The sequence below is a fragment of the Lepidochelys olivacea genome (genome assembly GCF_965140295.1).
Source record: "Lepidochelys olivacea isolate rLepOli2 genome assembly, chromosome: 3".
In the NCBI taxonomy this organism is placed as follows: domain Eukaryota; kingdom Metazoa; phylum Chordata; order Testudines; family Cheloniidae; genus Lepidochelys; species Lepidochelys olivacea.
Window position 1 is genome coordinate 52366635 of NC_140413.1, and position 15580 is coordinate 52382214.

Sequence of the window (15580 nt, forward strand, 5' to 3'; positions counted from 1 at the left end):
CATTCCATTAGCTGATTAAGGCTTTATCAGCACTAAGAAGTAACAGCATTAGCAACTGCCACTTGGTAAAGCCACCTAGAGAAGAGAGAAGCACCCAAATCATGGAGTGCCAGGGTTCAGCTAACAACAGGACTGTCAGCTCTACCACGGTCAGGAAAAAGCCATAAAAGAATGTTACAATGTAAACACAGAAATTGTAACTCTGTGTAAATGGGGTTTCAAAATGCATTTTCCATATGTTATTTACCAGAAGTAAAATGAAGGGAAAACTTCATAAAAACTAGGGGGGGGAGGGGGAGGGAATCTACCTGATAAGCATCACTGCAAAATATGCAACATTAAACTACTTTCTGGAAACTCTAGTACTTCTCTCAGCTTTGCACCACTCTTCCTCACTCCCCCCCACCCCACCCTTTAAAATTGTGCTGCACTTTTGCATCGTCAGAAGCAGAGCAGATGATAAAAATGCAAAATCTTTGGCTTAAGTATGTGGGAAAAAAATCTAAGAATATTCTCCCACACCCAGGCAAAAGTTTCAGTCATTCAGAGGATATCAGTAACCAAAGGTGTTACTATACTCTAACCTAATTTACTGAGAAATCAGATAGCAAACACCAATGATTTTCTTAAAGTGAGTTACCAAGTTAAAAACTATTCATGCAAAAAGTTCACAAACGAAATACTACCATGAAAAAATGCTGCTCTGTACTCAAATATAGTATATTTCTGGAGCTGATATTGCGTTAAAAAGTTGTATTTTAGTTATGGTGAAATTCAGCTCCATGCATAGGATCAACACATGTTCTAGACCCAGTTTAAAACCCAGTTAGCATGGTCCTTTAGCTTTGTGCTGGCCTGCTTCATTGGGATGAATCTGATCTTTAATTAATTTAATCTTAATGATAGAGCTGTTTGAAAAAATAGGGTTTTATTTAAAGGAAAATGTTAATGAAAGTGGCAGAAAATTGTCATTTTTCCAAGTAAAATTTCATCTTTAAAAAGCATGACAACTTTTATAGCCAAAAGTCCAATTTTTGTTTTTAGCTTTTTGACAAACGTTGATATTCCCAGAGAAAGCAGACTTTTTGTGAAAAAGAGAAATGCATACCCAAAACCTCATTTTTTTCCATCCAACACAGTTCAGACAGGAAAACTTCTACTAGTCCTACTTAAATATTCACATTTGTATGGAAGTGTACATGCCCACTGGACCACAGGGAGTAATTTCTTTTTTATGTCTGTGTAAAATAATATTTTTCTATCATCTTCCAAATATGGACAAGTATATTTTTGTACTTGGTGTGGTAAAATTTTGTTTCAAATTTGCAAGGCTGATATAAAGGGATTGGAGGAAAACATAAATATCTGAATGACACAGATAAAACAGGAAGGCTATGCTTGATTATACTGTGAGATGTTGATTTTATTTTTTCCTTTAAGGCTTATTCTGTGAGGTAGGCAGTTATACGAAGGATAGAACAATCTACTCAAAAATGAGAGCAAGTAACCCAAAAGACATTCAGGGTCAAGTGTAAAGTTTGACAAATTCCAAATCTGAAATGATATTTATAAAGTGAAATTCATGTAACATTCATGACATTCAAAACTGAAATTAAAATAAAATAAAATAGACACAATCATTTGATTTCACTCAAAAGCAAAGTAGTAAGAAGGGGTGAAGAAAGGGAGTAAGAAGAAAAGCTCAGAAATTCAACATGTTGTGAAAAAGAAAAGAAAAAAAAATGTTCCATTTCAAACCCTGCAAAATGTAAAACAAATTTAAAAAAATGGTTTGTTTTTGTGGAATTGTTTTTTTTTAAATGTTCTGATCAGCTCTTTTTTATGACTATGTTGCTCTGTAGTGCTTGCCCTTTAGAGAACATAAGTTAACAATCTGTGAAATTGGCGGGGGAGGGTGTGGTAATTATCCGAGGTTCCATTTCAGCAAAGCATTTAAGAATGTGCTTAAGTCAATCCTTCTTCAGCAAAGCACTTAAGATCATTCTTAATGGACTGTTGAGTAAAGGCCTGAAGTTTTAGCTGTTATAGACTCCTGGGAGTGTGAGGAGGAATTAACCCATTAGGGCCCTGATCACTTTTAGATAGAAAAAACATACAAGCCAATGTATTTCACTAACACGATATTTAGCGTAGGCTATAGCCAAGGGTGAAAGTAAGTCTAGAGACTTATCGGTACGGGGCTGGGCTGGGGCCGGCTCTGGTCCCCGGAAGGGGCGGGGCCTTGGGCAGAAGGGGTGGGTCTGGGGGAGGTCAGAGCCAGCCCCGGCCCACCCTGTACTGGGAAGTGCCTCCTTCCCCCTCTCCTGGGTAACAGTGGCAGCCGGGGGCTCTGGCGGCAGTTTAAAGGGCCCTGGGTGGTAACGGCTGGAGCCCCACTGCCTGAGCCCTGGGGTAGTGGCGGTGGGGCTGGGGCGGCAATTTAAAGGGCCCGGGGCGGTAATGGCTGGAGCCCTGGGCCCTTTAAATCATCCCCGGAGCCCCGCCGCTGCTTCCCCAGGGCTCTGGCAGCAGGGTTCCGGGAATGGAGCTCCAGCCGCCACTACCACCCCAGGCCCTTTAAATAGTCCCCGGAGCCTGCCAAAGCCCTGGGGAAGTGGTGGCAGGGCTCCGGGGATGATTTAAAGGGCCCAGAGATCGGTCGCCACTACCACCCGAGCCCTTTAAATTGCCGCCCCAGCCCCACTGCCACTACCCAGCCACTGCTGGGAGCTGCAGACCCTTTAAATTGTGCCTGGGGAAACTGATCTACCCCGGTACAGCGCACCGGCTCTTTCCGGTACGCAGTACCGGGGCGTACCGGCTTACTTTCACCTTTGGCTATAGCTATACACACAGAGAGTACACGAAACAGTTACCAGCCTGCATCACACAAGGCAGCAAGCAGCTGGAAATGGCAAACAGGCAGACAAAAGCTGTCAAGCCACCAAAGAGTTTTCTCAGCTGCAGTACTACAATACTTGGACTTCTGTAACATCATTCATTTTAATTTATAAAACGAAAGCTATTTTGGCAAGTTCTGCTATAGCTTTCCCACTTCAAGATTTAGGATTTTGTTCTCTGGTTTTATAATAATCACATGTCACATCCCATTAGATTAAAATACATACACAAAGCCATTACTTTTCTGCCCATTTATGTCAAGAAGCTAACAGTAGTATTATTTATACTTTATCTCTTTCAAAGAAAATCAGCTCTCTGGAGAATGAAGTGAGCAGACAGTATGAAACTCGCTTTGAAACTGAAGCCAAAAGGTGAAAAGATCATTGAACCCGATTGCTTCAGAATAAGACACACAGCTGGCTAACCAACATTATGAACCTCAAAAAACCTAGACAGCTGCACATAAACCATTATTAATTCAGTTACGCTTCGCCCACGTCTCCATGTAATGTAGAACTTAGTTTCACTTTCAGCCATTTCTGTCTGTATCATATTAAGGGTTTAATTTAACTGTGAACAAAACAAGCTAGAGATGTGCTATATAGGCAATCCACTCCCACAGCCCACAAAATATTAATGAGCTGCTGAACACAGGCTGCTAGCTGTGGTGCTAACAAATGCAATTTGCTAGATGATATTCAGGTTAGCAGCCATGTGAGTAAAATCCTTCTATGAGAGCACTTCATCTTCAGTCTTTTGAAACAAATACTAGAAGTATTCACTTTTTCTGGAAATTGATTCCTTTGATCAATGTTTTGAAGGGGAAAAAAACATTATCTTGAAAACTCCTCAGCTAGTGCGATTAATGAAAATGTGAGTGAAGACCAACAAGGTTTCCTCCCAGCAATATAGTGGAATTCTTTTGCTTCCATCAGTGCCGTAATTTCCGGGTGTTCACTGTAAAGAATCCTTTATTATTTGTGTGTTATATGCACTGATGGAAGATAAATCAGTCATATAATCCTTCAGGGCAAATATTGCCCTTTTTCTGCATTTGTACAGCACCCTACATAATGGGGTCCTAATCCCAGTTGGAGCCTTTACCACAAAATATAACTCTTTACTGCTACTACTTCATTTTACAAATTGTGTAAGTAGTGATTGAGTTAAGTGGTCCACTATTCCATGTGCAGAATTTACCTCTGCGGCCACTAAACATTGTATCATTGATATGAATAATGCCTTAGCCATGGAACGGGCATCCAGTAACCTTTTTTAAAAAAAAACTTTTTTGAGGGGAATTACACCTGTGTACTCTAATCCATATTTGACCAAGACCACAGCTTGAAATAGGTTCTGATGGATATTAAATTCTTTTAAAAACAATGCTATTTTGATGAAAAGTTTTTGATGGTCCCCAGTAGTCAGGATTTCCTTTTCAGATGCAATCCAAAATTCTCCATATCACTGTATGGAGGCATTGCTTCATCACTGATTTGAAGAGAAGAAATCTACTGAATCACCAAGATCACTTCCTAAATTACCTGAAATTTTTTAGAGGTCTCCCATTAAAAGATCAATCAACCCAACCTTGCTTAACCTGCAAGGTTTAACAATCCAATACATAAACTAAAACTAAATGAACTCTTAATGATCAAAAAGAAAAGGAGGACTTGTGGCACCTTAGAGACTAACAAATTTATTTGAGCATAATCATTTGTGAGCTACAGCTCACTTCATTGGATGCATTCAGTGGAAAATACAGTGGGGAGATTTATATACACAGAGAACATGAAACAATAGGTGTTACCATACACACTGTAACAAGAGTGATCACTTAAGGTGAGCTATTACCAGCAGGAGAGCAGGGGGGAAAAAACCTTTTGTAGTGATAATCAAGGTGGGCCATTTCCAGCAGTTGACAAGAATGTCTGAAGAACGCGGGGGGGGGGGGGGGGGGGTTGGGGGAAGGAGGAGGAATAAACATGGGGAAATAGTTTTACTTTGTGTAGTGACCCATCCACTCCCAGTCTTTATTCAAGCCTAAGATAATTGTATCCACTTTACCAAATAATTCCAATTCAGCATTCTCTCGTTGGAGTCTGTTTTTGAAGTTTTTTTGTTGAAAAATTGCAACTTTTAGGTCTGTAATTGAGTGATCAAAGAGATTGAAGTGTTCTCCGACTGGTTTTTGAATGTTATAATTCTTGACATCTGATTTGTGTCCATTTATTCTTTTACGTAGAGACTGTCCAGTTTGGCCAATGTACATGGTAGAGGGGCACTGAGTTTCAGTTTGGTCGTTGTGATTGGAGATGGTTCCTATTTACAGCGAAGGCTATTCCTTTTGATATACAAGCAGATGATTAAAAGAGGGCAAGCTGTTTCCCTCAGAGATATTTTCCCAATGGAAGTTTATGTAGGCTGATCACAGGAACTCTTAAAGAAGAATATTATTGAATTATGAAATCTGTAAAGGTGGTAAGCAATTATTTTTCATATCAGAATGCTATCCTTCAGCAGCTGATTTGTGATTTAAAAAACTTTTTTTTCTGTTTTTGTCTCCTTTTTTTAATTAGTTGTTTCTTTAAAATGGTTTGCAAAACTCTTAGCACAGTTCCAGCATCTTGACTTTTTCTTTTATTTAATTTTAATATTGGCATGTTGTTTAAATTTGTATTCTTGATAATATCTTATTTTTTCTCAGTAGGAGGGATTCCAAGAGATAAACACAAGGAAAATGTAACACTAATGATTTGCTAATGATGGGATTATACTGATTAGGATCTAAATTAGAGGGATAAGATGTTATCTGCGCATACTAAAAAATTTACAGGAGATGCAGATGACTATTTGGGGGTTGGAAATGATTGGCTGCTAAATACTCCACAGTGAATAGCACACATATTACCTACTAGTTATGCAAAGTAAGCACATCTAAACTTTAACACAATCACATTCTCATGCAAATAAACATTAGTATGTTAATTCCTAACCTGTAATCACTTATTATCTTTTCCTCATCTAGAACTGGATTCAAAGCCTATGAAAATCAATAGAAAAACTCATACTGACTGTAAAAAGAAAAGGAGTACTTGTGGCACCTTAGAGACTAACAAATTTATTTGAGCATAAGCTTTCATGAGCTACAGCTTACTTCATTGGATGCATTCAGTGGAAAATACTGTGGGGATATTTATATACACAGAGAACATGAAACAATGGGTGTTACCATACACACTGTAATGAGAGTGATCACTTAAGGTGAGCTACCACCAGCAGGAGAGCGGGGGAACCTTTTGTAGTGATAATCAAAGTGGGCCATTTCCAGCAGTTGACAAGAACGTGTGAGTAACAGTGGGGGTTGAAGGGGGGAATAAACATGGGGAAATAGTTTTACTTTATAAACATGGAGAAATAGTTTTACTTTGTGTAATGACCCATCCACTCCCAGTCTCTATTCAAGCCTAAGTTAATTGTATCCAGTTTGCAAATTAATTCCAATTCAGCACTCTCTCGTTGGAGTCTGTTTCTGAAGTCTTTTTATTGAAGAATTGCCACTTTTAGGTCTGTAATGGAGTGACCAGAGAGATTGAAGTGTTCTCCGACTGGTTTTTGAATGTTATAATTCTTGACATCTGATTTGTGTCCATTTATTCTTTTACGTAGAGACTGTCCAGTTTGACCAATGTACACGGCAGAGGGGCATTGCTGGCACATGATGGCATATATCACATTGGTAGATGTGAAGGTGAACAAACCTCTGATAGTGTGGCTGGTGTTATTTGGCCCTATGATGGTGTCTCCTGAATAGATATGTGGACGCAGTTGGCAACGGGCTTTGTTGCAAGGATAGGTTCCTGGGTTAGTGGTTCTGTTGTCTGGTGTGTGGTTGCTGGTGAGTATTTGTTTCAGGCTGGGGAGCTGTCTGTAAGCAAGGACTGTCCTGTCTCCCAAGATCTCTGAGAGTGATGGGTCGTCCTTCAGGATAGGTTGTAGATCCCTGATGATGCGTTGGAGAGGTTTTAGTTGGGGGCTGAAGGTGATGGCTAGTGGCGTTCTGTTATTTTCTTTGTTGGGTCTGTCCTGTAGTAGGTGACTTCTGGGTAGTCTTCTGGCTCTATCAATCTGTTTCTTCACTTCAGCAGGTGGGTATTGTAGTTGTAAGAATGCTTGATAGAGATCTTGTAGGTGTTTGACTCTGTCTGAGGGGTTGGAGCAAATGCGGTTGTATCGTAGAGCTTGGCTGTAGACCATGTATCGTGTGGTGTGGTCTGGATGAAAGCTGGAGGCATGTAGGTAGGAATAGCAGTCTGTAGTGAATTTTGTATCAGTCCTCAAATGCCTACAGTTACATGAATTATAAGGAGAGATACAATCCCAAGTACAATAAACACACACAAATGTTTTTACCATTTCCCAGTTTAGAGTCAAATATATTATTCAAGAACTTGTAAAAGTCTTTTACTTGACCATTTCTTTAGCGACAAATTCTCTCATCTAAGTCACTTTGAGATGAGCCCTTTTAAATAATTTGGTGCCTGTTGTATTAGTCAAGAGTTATGATGCAGCTGAATGTTCTGGAAAGTCCGGTTTGGCTCCTGACACTATAATAAATTATCTGTCCTCCTTCTTGGATCTATCCATAACTTTGCTAGTGATCTGGTCTTACACAATGAACACTTGGCCAAATTAGTCAGCTCTCTCTCTCTCTCTCTCTTCAGCAGGTTCTTTTATTCTCTCCTCAATTGCTTTTTCCACAATACTGTTCATATGACTTTTATCAAACATTCTGTACCTGTCCATAAAAACCAAGATAGCAAACCACAGGCCAATTTCCTCATTATACTAAGACAATATGTCCTTCTCAAGGACAATAAATGCCATGTGAATCTGCCAAGGACCTGTAAACAACTTTTAAAGATATATACAGTTGATCTAGTTGGAAAATGGTAAATATTTTCCCCAAAAATATTCAAGAAAAATTAAAGTGTGTGGGTTTTTTGTTTTGGTTTGGTTTGGGGTTTTTTTTGCAAATTGTCATTGAAATTTTCTTTTTGCTTGCCTTTTTTCCAGTTTTTTGTCAAACCAGAACATTTCAAATAAAAAAAAAATTCACGAAGAAAAAGATCATTTTTCATCATTGTCATAAAAAAAAGTTTTCCCAGGAAATTTGTGACTACCTCTAATATATAGTACTAAACCAGATATGAAAATACTTGCTTTGTGATTGACAAGGGTTAATAATTATAAACTTAGTTATATTTACTTGAGAATCTGGGTTAAACACGTTTATATTGCAAACTTTAAAAAAAAATCTATGAAACAGAATAACAATTACTACTACAAGGCTTAGGCCTTGTTTGCAGCTGGAACTGCACCCAGGTTCAGATCAGGTCAGATAGAATGTTTAAAGGAAAACTGTTTTCCAGCCAGAAGAGTGTCAAGAATCTGAACAGAGTTTGGGCACTGCAATGGTAGTCAGATGGTTTCTGCCCTAGACAAGTTTGTTTTCTAGGCATGCTTAATGACACTTTTTTCAGGGTCTTCAGAAGAAGCAAATCTCCACTGTCACTCTGTAAAAATCATGTTAAAAACAAACATTTGCCATTAACCTCTGAGTTCAGCAGGTAGTCAAACTTTGGTCTACATAGAAATGCTGCAGACCTTTGTTTGAAAGAGTCATTCTTTAAAGAAAGGGCTATAAAATGTATGTGTGTGCACATGTGCATGCATGTGTTAGAATCAGAGTGGAAGAAGGAAGAATGAAGGACTTGGATTTTTCTTTAGGGAATGGGACCACCTAGAGAGACATTTTACAACTGTCAGAATGGCTGGTTAGCAAATGCGTGGGTGTGTCCATGCGTACAAATGTGTATGTGGAACAAGGAGGCAGGACATAGTAGGTATCCATGCTGTACCATACCAAAATATTAAAATAATTTAAAAAAAAAACACTTGAAAGGTAAGAGAGGTCTGTGCTGACACATGATTGGTCTTATACCTACTTGTAGGACTAGTCTAGTATGAATGATAACTTGCAGTTAGAGAGCATAGCATATTCCCCTTTTTGATTGTCTCCTGCACTGTGATCTTGACTGTTGTTTTTCTGTTATGACATTTTACCCCACTTCTCAAGCCTTTTGGTTTGGTCACAGAAGACAAACTGTTTTTCATTCAGGACTCACTTTTGCTGAGAACTGACAGAACAGAACTCCAATCCATTAAGGTTATGATAAATTAAGTGACTGGTCCTGGCACATCTCATTGCCAGGCTAACAGGATTTAGCATCATAGTACTGCATCTGGCTATCAAGATCAAAAATTTCAAACTTGTGTGCCTTAGGGTTACCAATTTTGGTTGGATGTAATATGTAATCAAGTAAAATGTGTAAATCCCAGTTTTGGGATAAGAAATGTGCAAACTCAAAGACTTTAAGACCATAAAGGACCATCATGATCATCTATTCTGACCTCTTGCACATTGCAGGGTACAGAACCTCACCTACCCACTCTTGCAATAGATCCCTAACCTCTGTCTCAGTTACTGAAGTCCTCAAATCATGATTTAAATACTTAAAGTTACAGAAAATCCATCATTTACTCCAGTTTAAACCTGTAAATGAGCCTTTACCCATGCTGCACAAGAAGGCGAAAACCCCCAGGGTTACTGCCAATCTGACCCATGGAAAACTTTCTTCCCAATACCAAATATGGAAATCCAGTTAGACCCTGAGCATGTGGGCAAGACTCACCAGCAAAATCCCTGGCAAATAATTCTCTGTAGTAACTAGGAGCCCTCCCCATCTAGTGTCCCATCACTGGCCATTGGAGATATTTGTTGCTAGTATATAACATAATATATTTTAACCAAGTATTTCCCACCACCCCTTTCCTTTATAAGCTTCAACTAAAATAAGATTTTTTGTTTGTAATTGTGATTGTGATTTTATGAACCAATGTCTAATCCCAGAATTGGTTCATAAAATGGAAGCATTATATTGTGATAATTGGGCTTATAAATTTACTTTAATTGTAAGCTCAATTGTAAAAAGTATATGGAAGCTCATAAAATGTCACAATAACATAAAATAACAAATGTCAATAAAAAGTAAGTTAAGTTGCTTCCAATAAGAATGTTATAAACAGGTGCAAGAGACGCAGAGAGACTAAATTAGTCCAAACAAATAAGACCTTGGATTGGTAGATGCTGCCACCATCCAAGTGCAGAACCCCTTGAGAGCCCAGGAAGGTGCACTTGGGAATGCCTTCATGTGGAGTACCCTCAAGCTCTCCCTCGCCCTCCCACGGGAAGAGTTGAGAAAGAAAACAAACAAAGGAAATCCACTGTTGCCACCAGCTAAATAAACAACAGATGCACAAACCTCTTAAGACACAAAAATCCAATCCCATTCTTAAAAAGCATTAATTTTTATTAAAAAAAAAGTAAATACATCTGGGAACTCAGGTTATTGCTAAATTTAAAAAGAACAACTACAAGCGTTAAGCACCAAAAATAGGTTTCTCGAGGTCCAGCTTAAGGGTTACAAGCAAAACAAAAGCACCTGGGGTTAGCACAGAGGAATCCACAAGCCATGTCCGCCTCTCCCCGGGAGAACAACAGATAGACAAAAGAGGAGTCTTGTTTCAATTTTAAAAAGTTCTAGCCTTCCCATTGCCTCTTTTGACCAGGTGCCCACTCACTTCCTTTTATGTATGCATAGCAGTGAGACTTTTTAACCCTTTACAGGTAGAGCAATTACAGAACAGCTAATAAGAGGGATTTTATAGCTACTGGCTGGGTGGGTGTCCATAAAAGGGAGCTTCTCCCCGCCTTCATTTATCACATGCCTCATAAATCACAGACGGTGTTGGCCAGTCTGGTTCAGATCAGGTCCACACCAGCTGGGATTTCTTCCTGGAGGTTTAGGAAAACAGAGTTAATACGATACATGCACCTCTAATTTTACTACTAATTACATGAACAACTAAACAGTATTTTCCACATTTTAAAGACTACGACTTAGAATACAGAGAAATTTTTACCAGCTGATTCTGGGAAACCTTCCCAGGAGAGTGCATCAGCCACTTTGTTAGAGGCTCCTGAAATGTGTTGTATTTCAAAATCAAAGTCTTGAAGAGCTAAACTCCACCAAAGAAGATTTTTTGTTAGTCTCTTTGACTGTGTGAAGCCACTTCAGTGCAATATGGTCAGTCTGCAGGTGGAAACACCATCCCCAAATGTATTGGCACAGTTTCTCCAGAGCATACACAATGGCGTAACATTCTTTTTCCAAGACTGACTAATGGCTTTCCTTCTAAGAAAGTTTTTTTGCTGATAAACATGACAGGAAGGAATTGTTGATCTGGTCCTTCCTGTATTAGAACTGCTTCTACACCATGTTCGGACTCATTTGTGGTTATGACGAAAGGTTGGTCGAAGTCATAACCACAGTACAGGGTCAGACATAAGGGCCACCTTAAGCTGGTTAAAGGCTTCCTGACACTTCTCAGACCACTGCATTTGGTAGTTTTTCCCTGGTTAGGTCTGTCAGTGGGGTGGCAATTTGGCTGTAGTGTGGTACAAATAATCTGTAATACCCGACAAAGCCCAAGAAGGATTGGACATGCTTCTTTAACTTAGGGACAGGCCAATTTTGGATAGCATTTACTTTAGCCTGTAGGGGGTTGATACCACCTGGTGTCCAAAGTACGTTATCCTGTTTAGGCCTATTTGACTTTTTTTGGCCTTAAAGGTTAATCCTGCCTCCCTTATGCACTGCAAGACAGCTTAGAGGTGTTTCAGGTGTTCTGCCCATGAATCTTAGAATATGGCCACATTGTCAAGGTAGGCGACTGCAAATTCCCCAAATACAGCAAGAAGGTTATCTAGCAGTCTCTGGAAGGTGGCGGGTGGATTTTGCAGTCTGAAAGGGAGCACATTAAATTCATACAGCCCTACATGGATGATGAAGGCTGACCTTTCCTTGTCTGGGTCATCTAGCAGCACTTGCCAGTACCCCTTAGTTAAGTCTAAGGTGGGGATGAATTGGGCACGTCCCAGATTCTCCCGTAGCTCATCTGTGCATGGCATTGGATAGGTCTCTGGGTGAGTTACAGCATTTAGCTTATGGTAGTCCATGCAAAAGCGGATTTCCCCATCTGGTTTGGGAACCAGAACCACTGGAGAGGCCCATGCACTCTCAGAGGGGCAGTTTACACCCATCTGTAACATGACTTTGATCTCCCTTTCTATTGCTGTTTTGATTTGAGGATCCATCCAGTTGGTTGGGCTCTAATTGGGTGAGCATCACCTGTCTCAATGGAGTGGTACATCCGTTCTGTCCCTCCTGGGGTGTCTGAAAACACTGTCTGAAGCTAGTGCACAGTTCCTGGATTTGCTATCCCTGCTTATACCCAAGGATTATGGAAAGGCTCACCTCTTCTACGCTACCGTTGCTTTTCCCTTCATAGTAGACTTCTTCAGGCCACTCAGAGTTATCTCTCTCCTGGGCTGTAAACTGGAGAACCTTGATTTCTCAGGAATAAAAGGGTTTTAGAGAATTAACATGGTATTAACATGGTATACTTTAGGTTTTAGAGTCTGGTCTGGGAATGCTATGAGGTAATTTACAGATCCTCTCAGACCATAAATGTCCCCTCCAATGACACTTCCATCTTATTGGGCTGGAGTGCTTTCAGGACCATGATTTGGCCACCTACTCTGAAGGAACGCTCTCTGGCATGTTTATCATACCAGGCCTTTTGCTCTTGTTGAGCATCCTGTAGGTTTTCTCGAGCAAGGTCTAGAGAGTCTTTGAGGGTGTTTTGCAGGTTGGTTACAAAGTCCAAAACGTAAGCTTATGGAGAAGATGTACCCCCTCCCATTCCTGCTTCACCAACTGTAATGACCCCTTTACTTCCTGGCCATAAATGAGTTCAAAGGGTGAAAACCCCAACTACTGCAACTCTAGGTCCTAATCACTGAAGTGTTCATTCATGATTTTATGTGTCATGGCCCCAAAATCCCATTAAAGTTCTCCACTAGGCCATTCATTTGATGGTGGTAAAGGGTAGCAACCAAGTGGTTCACCCCATTAGCTTCCCAAAGACGTTTCATGGTCCCTGCCAGGAAGTTAGTTCCTGAATTCTAAGGATGTCGGAGAGCCAACCTACCCTGGCAAAAATGTCTGCCAATGCCTGGCTCACACTTTTAGCCCTGGTGTTGCTGAGAGCTACTGCTTCCGGCCATTGGGTGGCAAAATCCATGAAGGTCAGTGTTAGGATATAGATATTTAGGCCTGTCTGTAAAGGCCTATACTCAAAGAATTTAGGTGTATTCTTATCACTTAGCTAGTTATAGAGATATAAAAGAATCAAAATCACTGTCTGCTAGTGTAAGGGCATTCTCTCACTGTGACAGCCTGAGGCCCTGTTCTTAGGCTAAGGCCTTTGGCTAAGCAGCAGAGGAAGCCATAAGCTGGGAAGCGAACGGTCACATCCTCACATTCCAAACTAGTCACATTGAAATAAGGTGTTATTGGGCTGTTAGGAATACAGTCCTGTCCTGAGAGTGCCTATCACCTCCAGAGAAAGGGAAGAGCCTAGAGGATGTAAAAGGAAACTTAGTTTGATAGCATCCTGTCTGGCAAGAACTCACTTATCAATAGCTGTGATGTGAAATCCTCATTTCTGTGTAGTTCTACCATTGTAGTCCCCTTTTCCCTATTGTTTGTCTGTATAATCTCTGTGTGGTTCTGTGATTGTTTCTGTCTGCTGTATAATTAATTTTGCTGGTTGTAAATTGAGATGAAGCGGGAAAACATCCAGCGGAGGGCAACAAAAATGATTAGGGGACTGGAACACATGACTTATGAGGAGAGGCTGAGGGAACTGGGATTTTTTAGTCTGCAGAAGAGAAAAATGAGGGGGGATTTGATAGCTGCTTTCAAGTACTTGAAAGGGGGTTCCAAAGAGGATGGATCTAGACTGTTCTCAGTGGTAGCAGATGACAGAACGAGGAGTAATGGTTTCAAGTTGCAGTGGGGGAGGTTTAGGTTGGATATTAGGAAAAACTTTTTCACTAGGAGGGTGGTAAAACACTGGAATGCATTACCTAGGGAGGTGGTGGAATCTCCTTCCTTAGACGTTTTTAAGGTCAGGCTTAACAAAGCCTTGGCTGGGATGATTTAGTTGGGGATTGGTCCTGCTTTGAGCAGGGGGGTGGACTAGATGACCTCCTGAGGTCCCTTCCAACCCTGATATTCTATGATTCTGTGAGAGCCCAGGAAGGCACACTTAGGAATTCCTTCCTGTGGGGTATCCGCAAGCCCTTTCACACACACCATCCGGGGAAGAGCTGAGAGAGCCACCAGCTAATTAAACAACATGTGCACAAACCTCTTAAAAAAAAATCCAATTCTGTTCTTAAAAGTAAATTTTATTAATAAAAAAAGAGAGAAAATACATCAGGTAACTCAGGCAATTGCTAGATTTTTAAAAGACCAAGTACAAGTATTACACACCAAGAATAACTTTCTTGAGGTGCAGCTTTAAGGTTACAAGCAAAACAAAGCACCTGGGGTTAGCACAGAGGAATCCACAAGCCATAACGAAATAGAAGGGATAAACCTAATCGCACCTTCCCAGACATTTCCTGATCTACTTACATATCTGGAGTTTTAAATTAGTAGTTTCTAGGTATGATGATGATCATTTTTTCTTACCTGGCCCAAGCTTCTTCCAGCATAGCTGCTGCCCTGTCCCCTCTCCCTGGGAGAACAACAACAGACAGACAAAAGGGGAGTCTTTGTTTCAATTTTAAAAAGTTCTAGCCTTCCCATTGGCTCTTTTGGCCAGCTGCCCACTCAATTCCTTTTATTTATGCATAGCAGTGAGACTTTTTAACCCTCTACAGGTAGAACAATTAGAGAACAGCTACTAAGAGGGATTTTATAGATATTGGCTGGCTGGATGTCCATAAAAGGGAGCTACCCCTCCCCCATTTCACTTATCACAATGGTTATTGCCATTTTTTACACCATTTAAGAGATCATCAAGCAAGGGTGCGGGGGAGGGGAGCTCCTTTTAAATCTCTCTCCTGCTAAAGGGAAATGGAATAAGAAACATTGTTAACATGAAATCATTATTTAAAACGTTACATTGCTAATATTTTCACTGGTTTTTCTTTCTTTACTGTGTCTGTAATAAAAAGTTTAAAGGATTTTTAATGGTGTGTTTGCCATGGTTCGAAGCAGGCTGAAGTCTCTGCATACTAAACCCTGAACCTTGTTTAATACTGTTTAATGTTGGGCAGTGACTGGGTTATGTAAACCCCTTTAACTCTTTTGACCTCTGTATTAATACAACACTTCTGCACAGGCATTGTCCTCCATCTTTCTCTCTGGCAAAGCTTCTTAGAGCAGCCCATGTGTAACTGTGAAGCGGAGGGGGAAAGTAAAGCTTGAGTTAACACTTGTGTATGGGGTAGGAGACAACTTTTTTGGAAAATTTTACCTACTAAAGGCTAGATTCACATAAGGGATTTAATGCTGTAATGCTGAATGTTGCAGTGTGAACTCATAGGCTCCTAGTCATCCAGTCAAATTCACAGTCCTGAGTTAGATGTCCAGGCTCCCTATACCATTTATGGAGAGTGTTAGGCACCTAAGAATAAGAT

The 15580-nt window shown here is 40.3% G+C and overlaps 1 protein-coding gene across 1 annotated transcript in view; it reads right to left on the bottom strand.

Annotated features, from left to right (window-relative positions):
* EYS (eyes shut homolog) overlaps window positions 1-15580 on the bottom strand; it is a 1492075-nt gene that overhangs the window by 1309743 nt on the left and 166752 nt on the right. The window lies entirely within an intron of this gene.